Source organism: Schistocerca americana, chromosome 3 (assembly GCF_021461395.2).
Source record: "Schistocerca americana isolate TAMUIC-IGC-003095 chromosome 3, iqSchAmer2.1, whole genome shotgun sequence".
Classification (NCBI taxonomy): Eukaryota; Metazoa; Arthropoda; class Insecta; order Orthoptera; family Acrididae; genus Schistocerca; species Schistocerca americana.
Genome location: NC_060121.1, coordinates 707575515 through 707588989, shown reverse-complemented (window position 1 = coordinate 707588989; position 13475 = coordinate 707575515). Strand labels below are relative to the sequence as shown.

The 13475-nt window shown below is 42.0% G+C and overlaps 7 non-coding genes across 7 annotated transcripts; all 7 read right to left on the bottom strand.

Annotated features, from left to right (window-relative positions):
- Positions 1 to 1381: 1381 nt before the first annotated feature.
- Positions 1382 to 1500, bottom strand: LOC124608621. Its single transcript, XR_006979236.1, has one exon. It is a non-coding gene; the product is annotated as a U5 spliceosomal RNA (small nuclear RNA).
- Positions 1501 to 2453: 953 nt separating this feature from the next.
- On the bottom strand, positions 2454 to 2660 carry LOC124608447. Its single transcript, XR_006979086.1, has one exon. It is a non-coding gene; the product is annotated as a small nucleolar RNA U3 (small nucleolar RNA).
- A 2416-nt stretch (positions 2661 to 5076) lies between these two features.
- On the bottom strand, positions 5077 to 5195 carry LOC124608689. The gene has a single exon (XR_006979294.1). It is a non-coding gene; the product is annotated as a U5 spliceosomal RNA (small nuclear RNA).
- Positions 5196 to 6149: 954 nt separating this feature from the next.
- LOC124608514 lies at positions 6150 to 6356 on the bottom strand. The gene has a single exon (XR_006979144.1). It is a non-coding gene; the product is annotated as a small nucleolar RNA U3 (small nucleolar RNA).
- A 2410-nt stretch (positions 6357 to 8766) lies between these two features.
- LOC124608620 lies at positions 8767 to 8885 on the bottom strand. Its single transcript, XR_006979235.1, has one exon. It is a non-coding gene; the product is annotated as a U5 spliceosomal RNA (small nuclear RNA).
- A 954-nt stretch (positions 8886 to 9839) lies between these two features.
- Positions 9840 to 10046, bottom strand: LOC124608446. Its single transcript, XR_006979085.1, has one exon. It is a non-coding gene; the product is annotated as a small nucleolar RNA U3 (small nucleolar RNA).
- A 2416-nt stretch (positions 10047 to 12462) lies between these two features.
- LOC124608688 lies at positions 12463 to 12581 on the bottom strand. The gene has a single exon (XR_006979293.1). It is a non-coding gene; the product is annotated as a U5 spliceosomal RNA (small nuclear RNA).
- Between the last annotated feature and the right edge of the window lie 894 nt (positions 12582 to 13475).

Genomic DNA, 13475 nt, shown 5'->3' with positions numbered 1-13475 from the left:
TGTCACAGTGAACAGGAAACTAATGCTAGTGCCTCAGTTTACTAAAAAGCTTCTTTCGCTTGCAACATATAAACTACCAACTTGAACCTCACACACACACACACACACATACAGAAAACTTAATTCCACAGAAATTTAGGAGTAACAGTGGTTACCTCACATTTTCATACATACTCAAATAGCTACTTCTGTGCACTTCACACAATGTTCTCATCGTGTTCCACCAGAGAACACAGTTATCACTATGCATGGATTCTGGTAAAAGAGCATTAAAAAAACAAACAGCCTGATCAAAGTGATTATCTGCACATCCTCTGCCAATATCATGTCACTCTATACCCGAGGGAAACTAGAATGCAGGGAAAGGAGCTTTGTTGTGAGCACTGTGTTGGTATTTCATCATTTACTGACCAAAGTCTTCTCAAGCCAAGTATGCACCAGCTCTGTGTATGGCTGGGTCAATCAAGAGCCCCTATCAATTTTACTTAAAAGACAAGCAGCATCAACAACTCACAGGAGGCACTGAACATTTTTACCATTATCTGCACCACCTTCCACTGATTTACTGAAGAAGAAACTGCAAAGTCTGCCCAATTTTGTACACAAGTAATCTTGAAAACATTGGAGTCAACAGCAGATACATAGTTTCCAAGACTGTAGCTAGGAACAACCCTTCAATTTCAAGATTTATCTCTCACTGAGACACACCATACCCAAACTACACCTAGCAGGAAATTACTACTTACTTCATTTCTAGCTATTTATGTCATATTCAACAACTGTCTCTTTCTCACCTAAATCTTCTACACAACTGAGTACACTGTTATGAACAAACACATTATGGCAACAAGCCAGTGTCACTAATATCCACTCTATTGAAAACCATTTAAATACTCATCCTGCCCAACTAACCACCATCTTCGGCCCAAAGCTCACTCACATCATACCTACAAATCACAAACTTCTGTGGTAAAAATAATTTTGGGTTTCAAAACATAATCTACTAATCACATACCAGTATTTCTTACAAAGCCTATCATTCATCATTCACTTCAAAATATCAGTTTATATGCTGTTGTGCAACTGCAGTGCAAGTAAACACTCTCAAATCATCTAGAACTGAGGTACGGAAAGGGTTCACCAAGTGTTTCCAGGTAGTCCTGTAGCTCCCTCTCTGTCTTTACACAATCGTCTAACACACTGTACGCCATTTCAGGGCAAATGTACTTGTTTCATTATACTACGACACGGCCTATTACAATTTCAAATTTTAAAAAAACAAATATCTGCCTGATCCAACGTCATCCGCTACTCCACGCCCTTCATTCACACAACACAATCTACCTCTTGCTACTTACATTACGTTTTCACTTGTGATTATGGCTCAGCAATAGCCGAGCACTACGAAAAATACCTTATAGACTCATTTAATGTTCCCCTCCACGGAAATCTTTAGTAAAAGGCGAAAGATTTATTCGTTTTGAAGGGAAACCAGAGTGCCGATCAACGCCCTCACTTCAATACTTATGGCTGCTTCTCTATTACTTCTCCGCGAGAACGCGGAAAATTCTTTCCGTCTTGTCTACTTCTCTACCGTCAACAGACTTCCAGTGTCATGCAAGCACACACCCCAAACTAACTGTCAACGCTGAAACACGTGTCTGCCAATGTCGTCGCTATTACTCTTTAGTTAACTATTTTCATCATTTCTGTCACCATTCAAGCTGCTTCATTACCTCACCTGCCGACAGATGGCAGCACGCCTAATTCCTGTCGGCGACTCACCGTCCGACATACAACGTCCGACACACAACTGCCCGCACTGCTCTGCATCTAACACTAATCTCTCTCCTCCCTACCACATTCGTTCACTGAAAAAAACTGACAACTAGACAGTTCTTTGTACGCAAAACTAGGCCACATCAGACGCAACGTGTATGTAGATGTATGGTGCAAGGGAAATATCCCCCTACTCCCACACATCTAATTAATACTAGTTGACAACAGAAATAAAATTTCTGTCGATAGTATTCGAACCAGTCTTATTCATTTGCCAATTTCATGCATTCCTTCTTGCAGATAACAGTGCCTTGCAAATCGCTCAATTCATGTTTGCTAGCCAAACGTGCTCCTCCTAAATGTTTCGTACATCATGCATTAGTGGTGATTATCAACACTGTGTTGTGTGTCAGCTTTTTATGGTCATCAATTGCACTCTTCTTGTGTTGCTCACTCAGTCTTGTAACTCAAAAGTACGTCGTTGTCATCCAAGCCTAGCACTTGGAGCAGGCCAAATCAAATGGCTCGTCCCCGTGACACTCGAGAAACTTCCACAAGGCTTTCATGACATGTCGCAATCAAAGTCCTTCCACAAGCTGCAGCGACATTTCTGCAACGACGCGGGTCCCGATACCAAAGGTATGACTTACGCTTCTGATCTATATAATAAAACCACCACTCGGAAAGCGCTATTCCCTTCCCACATCCCTCAGAATGTGGTGAACGATCATCGATTACAACCAAGATGCGATGAATCTCGATCGCAAGCCTCACGCTCAGGGAGAGTGCTACCACTCATCATCGTGGTTACGTCTACTCCAGCTTTGAACTAGAGAGAGTTGAAGACATACTACAGAAATGATCCTGTGAAGTATGATCTTGCTTGCAAGCTATCACCGCTCGCTACTTATGCCACGAGACCGTCAACACGCCCTACGAGAATACGACACACACTTCACATTTCGCGATTTACAAGCTCCGACATTCTGCAAAGAACCTACTTCTACTCTTACTTGGCCGCCATGATCTCGCTCAGCTATTTTGTGCGCTACCAGTGCTTCTTGCGTTCCGAAATGAGAGACCATTGCCTCAGGCGAGACTGTATGTAAACACCGCTTGCACCTCCGGCCGCTAGATGGCGGCCTGGGGCACATACAGTAGCATTCTACGGCGCAAGCAGACACGCCAAATAGCCACTGAAAGAGAAACACACAAGAGGGCATTCATAGGACTCTTGTGCTTTCTTTAAAACCGCCTCTCTCTTCGAAATTTTTCGCACAGCACTAGCTCATTCACCTCACTCTAACAGTGCGAACTCTTGTCGATATTTGGCCTCTTTCATGCATACTTCCTCTTTCGTTTCACTTTGCGTCTTACTTGATACCCGCCCTTGGAGCTGCTGACATACAATACTCGCAACAAATGTGTTTCTCTCTGTATCTCTTTTCGCCTATCACGAGTATTGCTTTTCCTCACATGGCAATTATGAAAACACCCACAGCTGAACAAACACTTCAATTCAGCGCCACGTCCATACTATCAATCATACACCAGTAATTTCACAGCTACTTGCTCCACTAATACATTTCTTATGTCTACTGTTAAACAGATGAAGAATCAAAGTATACAACAAGTCTCTATGAACATCACTGTCAGGACATTTTACAGACCTACGCATACCATGCCAATCTGTATGCTTCAACTATGATGGCCCATGTGCTATGAATACAGAAATTTCTCATAAAATAACAAATAATTTTACAACTATACAACTACTCCGACAAGCTCCTTACTAAAATGCTACATGTTTAGCAATCCCCCCATCATCTCAGAATAATCCCAAGCAGTGCTTTCATCCCATGAGCACTTCTTTGCAAGCAAAACCACAAACTACTTTTTATACTAGCTTCCTTGTCACAGTGAACAGGAAACTAATGCTAGTGCCTCAGTTTACTAAAAAGCTTCTTTCGCTTGCAACATATAAACTACCAACTTGAACCTCACACACACACACACACACACACATACAGAAAACTTAATTCCACAGAAATTTAGGAGTAACAGTGGTTACCTCACATTTTCATACATACTCAAATAGCTACTTCTGTGCACTTCACACAATGTTCTCATCGTGTTCCACCAGAGAACACAGTTATCACTATGCATGGATTCTGGTAAAAGAGCATTAAAAAAACAAACAGCCTGATCAAAGTGATTATCTGCACATCCTCTGCCAATATCATGTCACTCTATACCCGAGGGAAACTAGAATGCAGGGAAAGGAGCTTTGTTGTGAGCACTGTGTTGGTATTTCATCATTTACTGACCAAAGTCTTCTCAAGCCAAGTATGCACCAGCTCTGTGTATGGCTGGGTCAATCAAGAGCCCCTATCAATTTTACTTAAAAGACAAGCAGCATCAACAACTCACAGGAGGCACTGAACATTTTTACCATTATCTGCACCACCTTCCACTGATTTACTGAAGAAGAAACTGCAAAGTCTGCCCAATTTTGTACACAAGTAATCTTGAAAACATTGGAGTCAACAGCAGATACATAGTTTCCAAGACTGTAGCTAGGAACAACCCTTCAATTTCAAGATTTATCTCTCACTGAGACACACCATACCCAAACTACACCTAGCAGGAAATTACTACTTACTTCATTTCTAGCTATTTATGTCATATTCAACAACTGTCTCTTTCTCACCTAAATCTTCTACACAACTGAGTACACTGTTATGAACAAACACATTATGGCAACAAGCCAGTGTCACTAATATCCACTCTATTGAAAACCATTTAAATACTCATCCTGCCCAACTAACCACCATCTTCGGCCCAAAGCTCACTCACATCATACCTACAAATCACAAACTTCTGTGGTAAAAATAATTTTGGGTTTCAAAACATAATCTACTAATCACATACCAGTATTTCTTACAAAGCCTATCATTCATCATTCACTTCAAAATATCAGTTTATATGCTGTTGTGCAACTGCAGTGCAAGTAAACACTCTCAAATCATCTAGAACTGAGGTACGGAAAGGGTTCACCAAGTGTTTCCAGGTAGTCCTGTAGCTCCCTCTCTGTCTTTACACAATCGTCTAACACACTGTACGCCATTTCAGGGCAAATGTACTTGTTTCATTATACTACGACACGGCCTATTACAATTTCAAATTTTAAAAAAACAAATATCTGCCTGATCCAACGTCATCCGCTACTCCACGCCCTTCATTCACACAACACAATCTACCTCTTGCTACTTACATTACGTTTTCACTTGTGATTATGGCTCAGCAATAGCCGAGCACTACGAAAAATACCTTATAGACTCATTTAATGTTCCCCTCCACGGAAACCTTTAGTAAAAGGCGAAAGATTTATTCGTTTTGAAGGGAAACCAGAGTGCCGATCAACGCCCTCACTTCAATACTTATGGCTGCTTCTCTATTACTTCTCCGCGAGAACGCGGAAAATTCTTTCCGTCTTGTCTACTTCTCTACCGTCAACAGACTTCCAGTGTCATGCAAGCACACACCCCAAACTAACTGTCAACGCTGAAACACGTGTCTGCCAAATGTCGTCGCTATTACTCTTTAGTTAACTATTTTCATCATTTCTGTCACCATTCAAGCTGCTTCATTACCTCACCTGCCGACAGATGGCAGCACGCCTAATTCCTGTCGGCGACTCACCGTCCGACATACAACGTCCGACACACAACTGCCCGCACTGCTCTGCATCTAACACTAATCTCTCTCCTCCCTACCACATTCGTTCACTGAAAAAAACTGACAACTAGACAGTTCTTTGTACGCAAAACTAGGCCACATCAGACGCAACGTGTATGTAGATGTATGGTGCAAGGGAAATATCCCCCTACTCCCACACATCTAATTAATACTAGTTGACAACAGAAATAAAATTTCTGTCGATAGTATTCGAACCAGTCTTATTCATTTGCCAATTTCATGCATTCCTTCTTGCAGATAACAGTGCCTTGCAAATCGCTCAATTCATGTTTGCTAGCCAAACGTGCTCCTCCTAAATGTTTCGTACATCATGCATTAGTGGTGATTATCAACACTGTGTTGTGTGTCAGCTTTTTATCGTCATCAATTGCACTCTTCTTGTGTTGCTCACTCAGTCTTGTAACTCAAAAGTACGTCGTTGTCATCCAAGCCTAGCACTTGGAGCAGGCCAAATCAAATGGCTCGTCCCCGTGACACTCGAGAAACTTCCACAAGGCTTTCATGACATGTCGCAATCAAAGTCCTTCCACAAGCTGCAGCGACATTTCTGCAACGACGCGGGTCCCGATACCAAAGGTATGACTTACGCTTCTGATCTATATAATAAAACCACCACTCGGAAAGCGCTATTCCCTTCCCACATCCCTCAGAATGTGGTGAACGATCATCGATTACAACCAAGATGCGATGAATCTCGATCGCAAGCCTCACGCTCAGGGAGAGTGCTACCACTCGTCATCGTGGTTACGTCTACTCCAGCTTTGAACTAGAGAGAGTTGAAGACATACTACAGAAATGATCCTGTGAAGTATGATCTTGCTTGCAAGCTATCACCGCTCGCTACTTATGCCACGAGACCGTCAACACGCCCTACGAGAATACGACACACTCTTCACATTTCGCGATTTACAAGCTCCGACATTCTGCAAAGAACCTACTTCTACTCTTACTTGGCCGCCATGATCTCGCTCAGCTATTTTGTGCGCTACCAGTGCTTCTTGCGTTCCGAAATGAGAGACCATTGCCTCAGGCGAGACTGTATGTAAACACCGCTTGCACCTCCGGCCGCTAGATGGCGGCCTGGGGCACATACAGTAGCATTCTACGGCGCAAGCAGACACGCCAAATAGCCACTGAAAGAGAAACACACAAGAGGGCATTCATAGGACTCTTGTGCTTTCTTTAAAACCGCCTCTCTCTTCGAAATTTTTCGCACAGCACTAGCTCATTCACCTCACTCTAACAGTGCGAACTCTTGTCGATATTTGGCCTCTTTCATGCATACTTCCTCTTTCGTTTCACTTTGCGTCTTACTTGATACCCGCCCTTGGAGCTGCTGACATACAATACTCGCAACAAATGTGTTTCTCTCTGTATCTCTTTTCGCCTATCACGAGTATTGCTTTTCCTCACATGGCAATTATGAAAACACCCACAGCTGAACAAACACTTCAATTCAGCGCCACGTCCATACTATCAATCATACACCAGTAATTTCACAGCTACTTGCTCCACTAATACATTTCTTATGTCTACTGTTAAACAGATGAAGAATCAAAGTATACAACAAGTCTCTATGAACATCACTGTCAGGACATTTTACAGACCTACGCATACCATGCCAATCTGTATGCTTCAACTATGATGGCCCATGTGCTATGAATACAGAAATTTCTCATAAAATAACAAATAATTTTACAACTATACAACTACTCCGACAAGCTCCTTACTAAAATGCTACATGTTTAGCAATCCCCCCATCATCTCAGAATAATCCCAAGCAGTGCTTTCATCCCATGAGCACTTCTTTGCAAGCAAAACCACAAACTACTTTTTATACTAGCTTCCTTGTCACAGTGAACAGGAAACTAATGCTAGTGCCTCAGTTTACTAAAAAGCTTCTTTCGCTTGCAACATATAAACTACCAACTTGAACCTCACACACACACACACACATACAGAAAACTTAATTCCACAGAAATTTAGGAGTAACAGTGGTTACCTCACATTTTCATACATACTCAAATAGCTACTTCTGTGCACTTCACACAATGTTCTCATCGTGTTCCACCAGAGAACACAGTTATCACTATGCATGGATTCTGGTAAAAGAGCATTAAAAAAACAAACAGCCTGATCAAAGTGATTATCTGCACATCCTCTGCCAATATCATGTCACTCTATACCCGAGGGAAACTAGAATGCAGGGAAAGGAGCTTTGTTGTGAGCACTGTGTTGGTATTTCATCATTTACTGACCAAAGTCTTCTCAAGCCAAGTATGCACCAGCTCTGTGTATGGCTGGGTCAATCAAGAGCCCCTATCAATTTTACTTAAAAGACAAGCAGCATCAACAACTCACAGGAGGCACTGAACATTTTTACCATTATCTGCACCACCTTCCACTGATTTACTGAAGAAGAAACTGCAAAGTCTGCCCAATTTTGTACACAAGTAATCTTGAAAACATTGGAGTCAACAGCAGATACATAGTTTCCAAGACTGTAGCTAGGAACAACCCTTCAATTTCAAGATTTATCTCTCACTGAGACACACCATACCCAAACTACACCTAGCAGGAAATTACTACTTACTTCATTTCTAGCTATTTATGTCATATTCAACAACTGTCTCTTTCTCACCTAAATCTTCTACACAACTGAGTACACTGTTATGAACAAACACATTATGGCAACAAGCCAGTGTCACTAATATCCACTCTATTGAAAACCATTTAAATACTCATCCTGCCCAACTAACCACCATCTTCGGCCCAAAGCTCACTCACATCATACCTACAAATCACAAACTTCTGTGGTAAAAATAATTTTGGGTTTCAAAACATAATCTACTAATCACATACCAGTATTTCTTACAAAGCCTATCATTCATCATTCACTTCAAAATATCAGTTTATATGCTGTTGTGCAACTGCAGTGCAAGTAAACACTCTCAAATCATCTAGAACTGAGGTAGGGAAAGGGTTCACCAAGTGTTTCCAGGTAGTCCTGTAGCTCCCTCTCTGTCTTTACACAATCGTCTAACACACTGTACGCCATTTCAGGGCAAATGTACTTGTTTCATTATACTACGACACGGCCTATTACAATTTCAAATTTTAAAAAAACAAATATCTGCCTGATCCAACGTCATCCGCTACTCCACGCCCTTCATTCACACAACACAATCTACCTCTTGCTACTTACATTACGTTTTCACTTGTGATTATGGCTCAGCAATAGCCGAGCACTACGAAAAATACCTTATAGACTCATTTAATGTTCCCCTCCACGGAAATCTTTAGTAAAAGGCGAAAGATTTATTCGTTTTGAAGGGAAACCAGAGTGCCGATCAACGCCCTCACTTCAATACTTATGGCTGCTTCTCTATTACTTCTCCGCGAGAACGCGGAAAATTCTTTCCGTCTTGTCTACTTCTCTACCGTCAACAGACTTCCAGTGTCATGCAAGCACACACCCCAAACTAACTGTCAACGCTGAAACACGTGTCTGCCAAATGTCGTCGCTATTACTCTTTAGTTAACTATTTTCATCATTTCTGTCACCATTCAAGCTGCTTCATTACCTCACCTGCCGACAGATGGCAGCACGCCTAATTCCTGTCGGCGACTCACCGTCCGACATACAACGTCCGACACACAACTGCCCGCACTGCTCTGCATCTAACACTAATCTCTCTCCTCCCTACCACATTCGTTCACTGAAAAAAACTGACAACTAGACAGTTCTTTGTACGCAAAACTAGGCCACATCAGACGCAACGTGTATGTAGATGTATGGTGCAAGGGAAATATCCCCCTACTCCCACACATCTAATTAATACTAGTTGACAACAGAAATAAAATTTCTGTCGATAGTATTCGAACCAGTCTTATTCATTTGCCAATTTCATGCATTCCTTCTTGCAGATAACAGTGCCTTGCAAATCGCTCAATTCATGTTTGCTAGCCAAACGTGCTCCTCCTAAATGTTTCGTACATCATGCATTAGTGGTGATTATCAACACTGTGTTGTGTGTCAGCTTTTTATCGTCATCAATTGCACTCTTCTTGTGTTGCTCACTCAGTCTTGTAACTCAAAAGTACGTCGTTGTCATCCAAGCCTAGCACTTGGAGCAGGCCAAATCAAATGGCTCGTCCCCGTGACACTCGAGAAACTTCCACAAGGCTTTCATGACATGTCGCAATCAAAGTCCTTCCACAAGCTGCAGCGACATTTCTGCAACGACGCGGGTCCCGATACCAAAGGTATGACTTACGCTTCTGATCTATATAATAAAACCACCACTCGGAAAGCGCTATTCCCTTCCCACATCCCTCAGAATGTGGTGAACGATCATCGATTACAACCAAGATGCGATGAATCTCGATCGCAAGCCTCACGCTCAGGGAGAGTGCTACCACTCATCATCGTGGTTACGTCTACTCCAGCTTTGAACTAGAGAGAGTTGAAGACATACTACAGAAATGATCCTGTGAAGTATGATCTTGCTTGCAAGCTATCACCGCTCGCTACTTATGCCACGAGACCGTCAACACGCCCTACGAGAATACGACACACACTTCACATTTCGCGATTTACAAGCTCCGACATTCTGCAAAGAACCTACTTCTACTCTTACTTGGCCGCCATGATCTCGCTCAGCTATTTTGTGCGCTACCAGTGCTTCTTGCGTTCCGAAATGAGAGACCATTGCCTCAGGCGAGACTGTATGTAAACACCGCTTGCACCTCCGGCCGCTAGATGGCGGCCTGGGGCACATACAGTAGCATTCTACGGCGCAAGCAGACACGCCAAATAGCCACTGAAAGAGAAACACACAAGAGGGCATTCATAGGACTCTTGTGCTTTCTTTAAAACCGCCTCTCTCTTCGAAATTTTTCGCACAGCACTAGCTCATTCACCTCACTCTAACAGTGCGAACTCTTGTCGATATTTGGCCTCTTTCATGCATACTTCCTCTTTCGTTTCACTTTGCGTCTTACTTGATACCCGCCCTTGGAGCTGCTGACATACAATACTCGCAACAAATGTGTTTCTCTCTGTATCTCTTTTCGCCTATCACGAGTATTGCTTTTCCTCACATGGCAATTATGAAAACACCCACAGCTGAACAAACACTTCAATTCAGCGCCACGTCCATACTATCAATCATACACCAGTAATTTCACAGCTACTTGCTCCACTAATACATTTCTTATGTCTACTGTTAAACAGATGAAGAATCAAAGTATACAACAAGTCTCTATGAACATCACTGTCAGGACATTTTACAGACCTACGCATACCATGCCAATCTGTATGCTTCAACTATGATGGCCCATGTGCTATGAATACAGAAATTTCTCATAAAATAACAAATAATTTTACAACTATACAACTACTCCGACAAGCTCCTTACTAAAATGCTACATGTTTAGCAATCCCCCCATCATCTCAGAATAATCCCAAGCAGTGCTTTCATCCCATGAGCACTTCTTTGCAAGCAAAACCACAAACTACTTTTTATACTAGCTTCCTTGTCACAGTGAACAGGAAACTAATGCTAGTGCCTCAGTTTACTAAAAAGCTTCTTTCGCTTGCAACATATAAACTACCAACTTGAACCTCACACACACACACACACACACACATACAGAAAACTTAATTCCACAGAAATTTAGGAGTAACAGTGGTTACCTCACATTTTCATACATACTCAAATAGCTACTTCTGTGCACTTCACACAATGTTCTCATCGTGTTCCACCAGAGAACACAGTTATCACTATGCATGGATTCTGGTAAAAGAGCATTAAAAAAACAAACAGCCTGATCAAAGTGATTATCTGCACATCCTCTGCCAATATCATGTCACTCTATACCCGAGGGAAACTAGAATGCAGGGAAAGGAGCTTTGTTGTGAGCACTGTGTTGGTATTTCATCATTTACTGACCAAAGTCTTCTCAAGCCAAGTATGCACCAGCTCTGTGTATGGCTGGGTCAATCAAGAGCCCCTATCAATTTTACTTAAAAGACAAGCAGCATCAACAACTCACAGGAGGCACTGAACATTTTTACCATTATCTGCACCACCTTCCACTGATTTACTGAAGAAGAAACTGCAAAGTCTGCCCAATTTTGTACACAAGTAATCTTGAAAACATTGGAGTCAACAGCAGATACATAGTTTCCAAGACTGTAGCTAGGAACAACCCTTCAATTTCAAGATTTATCTCTCACTGAGACACACCATACCCAAACTACACCTAGCAGGAAATTACTACTTACTTCATTTCTAGCTATTTATGTCATATTCAACAACTGTCTCTTTCTCACCTAAATCTTCTACACAACTGAGTACACTGTTATGAACAAACACATTATGGCAACAAGCCAGTGTCACTAATATCCACTCTATTGAAAACCATTTAAATACTCATCCTGCCCAACTAACCACCATCTTCGGCCCAAAGCTCACTCACATCATACCTACAAATCACAAACTTCTGTGGTAAAAATAATTTTGGGTTTCAAAACATAATCTACTAATCACATACCAGTATTTCTTACAAAGCCTATCATTCATCATTCACTTCAAAATATCAGTTTATATGCTGTTGTGCAACTGCAGTGCAAGTAAACACTCTCAAATCATCTAGAACTGAGGTACGGAAAGGGTTCACCAAGTGTTTCCAGGTAGTCCTGTAGCTCCCTCTCTGTCTTTACACAATCGTCTAACACACTGTACGCCATTTCAGGGCAAATGTACTTGTTTCATTATACTACGACACGGCCTATTACAATTTCAAATTTTAAAAAAACAAATATCTGCCTGATCCAACGTCATCCGCTACTCCACGCCCTTCATTCACACAACACAATCTACCTCTTGCTACTTACATTACGTTTTCACTTGTGATTATGGCTCAGCAATAGCCGAGCACTACGAAAAATACCTTATAGACTCATTTAATGTTCCCCTCCACGGAAACCTTTAGTAAAAGGCGAAAGATTTATTCGTTTTGAAGGGAAACCAGAGTGCCGATCAACGCCCTCACTTCAATACTTATGGCTGCTTCTCTATTACTTCTCCGCGAGAACGCGGAAAATTCTTTCCGTCTTGTCTACTTCTCTACCGTCAACAGACTTCCAGTGTCATGCAAGCACACACCCCAAACTAACTGTCAACGCTGAAACACGTGTCTGCCAAATGTCGTCGCTATTACTCTTTAGTTAACTATTTTCATCATTTCTGTCACCATTCAAGCTGCTTCATTACCTCACCTGCCGACAGATGGCAGCACGCCTAATTCCTGTCGGCGACTCACCGTCCGACATACAACGTCCGACACACAACTGCCCGCACTGCTCTGCATCTAACACTAATCTCTCTCCTCCCTACCACATTCGTTCACTGAAAAAAACTGACAACTAGACAGTTCTTTGTACGCAAAACTAGGCCACATCAGACGCAACGTGTATGTAGATGTATGGTGCAAGAGAAATATCCCCCTACTCCCACACATCTAATTAATACTAGTTGACAACAGAAATAAAATTTCTGTCGATAGTATTCGAACCAGTCTTATTCATTTGCCAATTTCATGCATTCCTTCTTGCAGATAACAGTGCCTTGCAAATCGCTCAATTCATGTTTGCTAGCCAAACGTGCTCCTCCTAAATGTTTCGTACATCATGCATTAGTGGTGATTATCAACACTGTGTTGTGTGTCAGCTTTTTATGGTCATCAATTGCACTCTTCTTGTGTTGCTCACTCAGTCTTGTAACTCAAAAGTACGTCGTTGTCATCCAAGCCTAGCACTTGGAGCAGGCCAAATCAAATGGCTCGTCCCCGTGACACTCGAGAAACTTCCACAAGGCTTTCATGACATGTCGCAATCAAAGTCCTTCCACAAGCTGCAGCGACATTTCTGC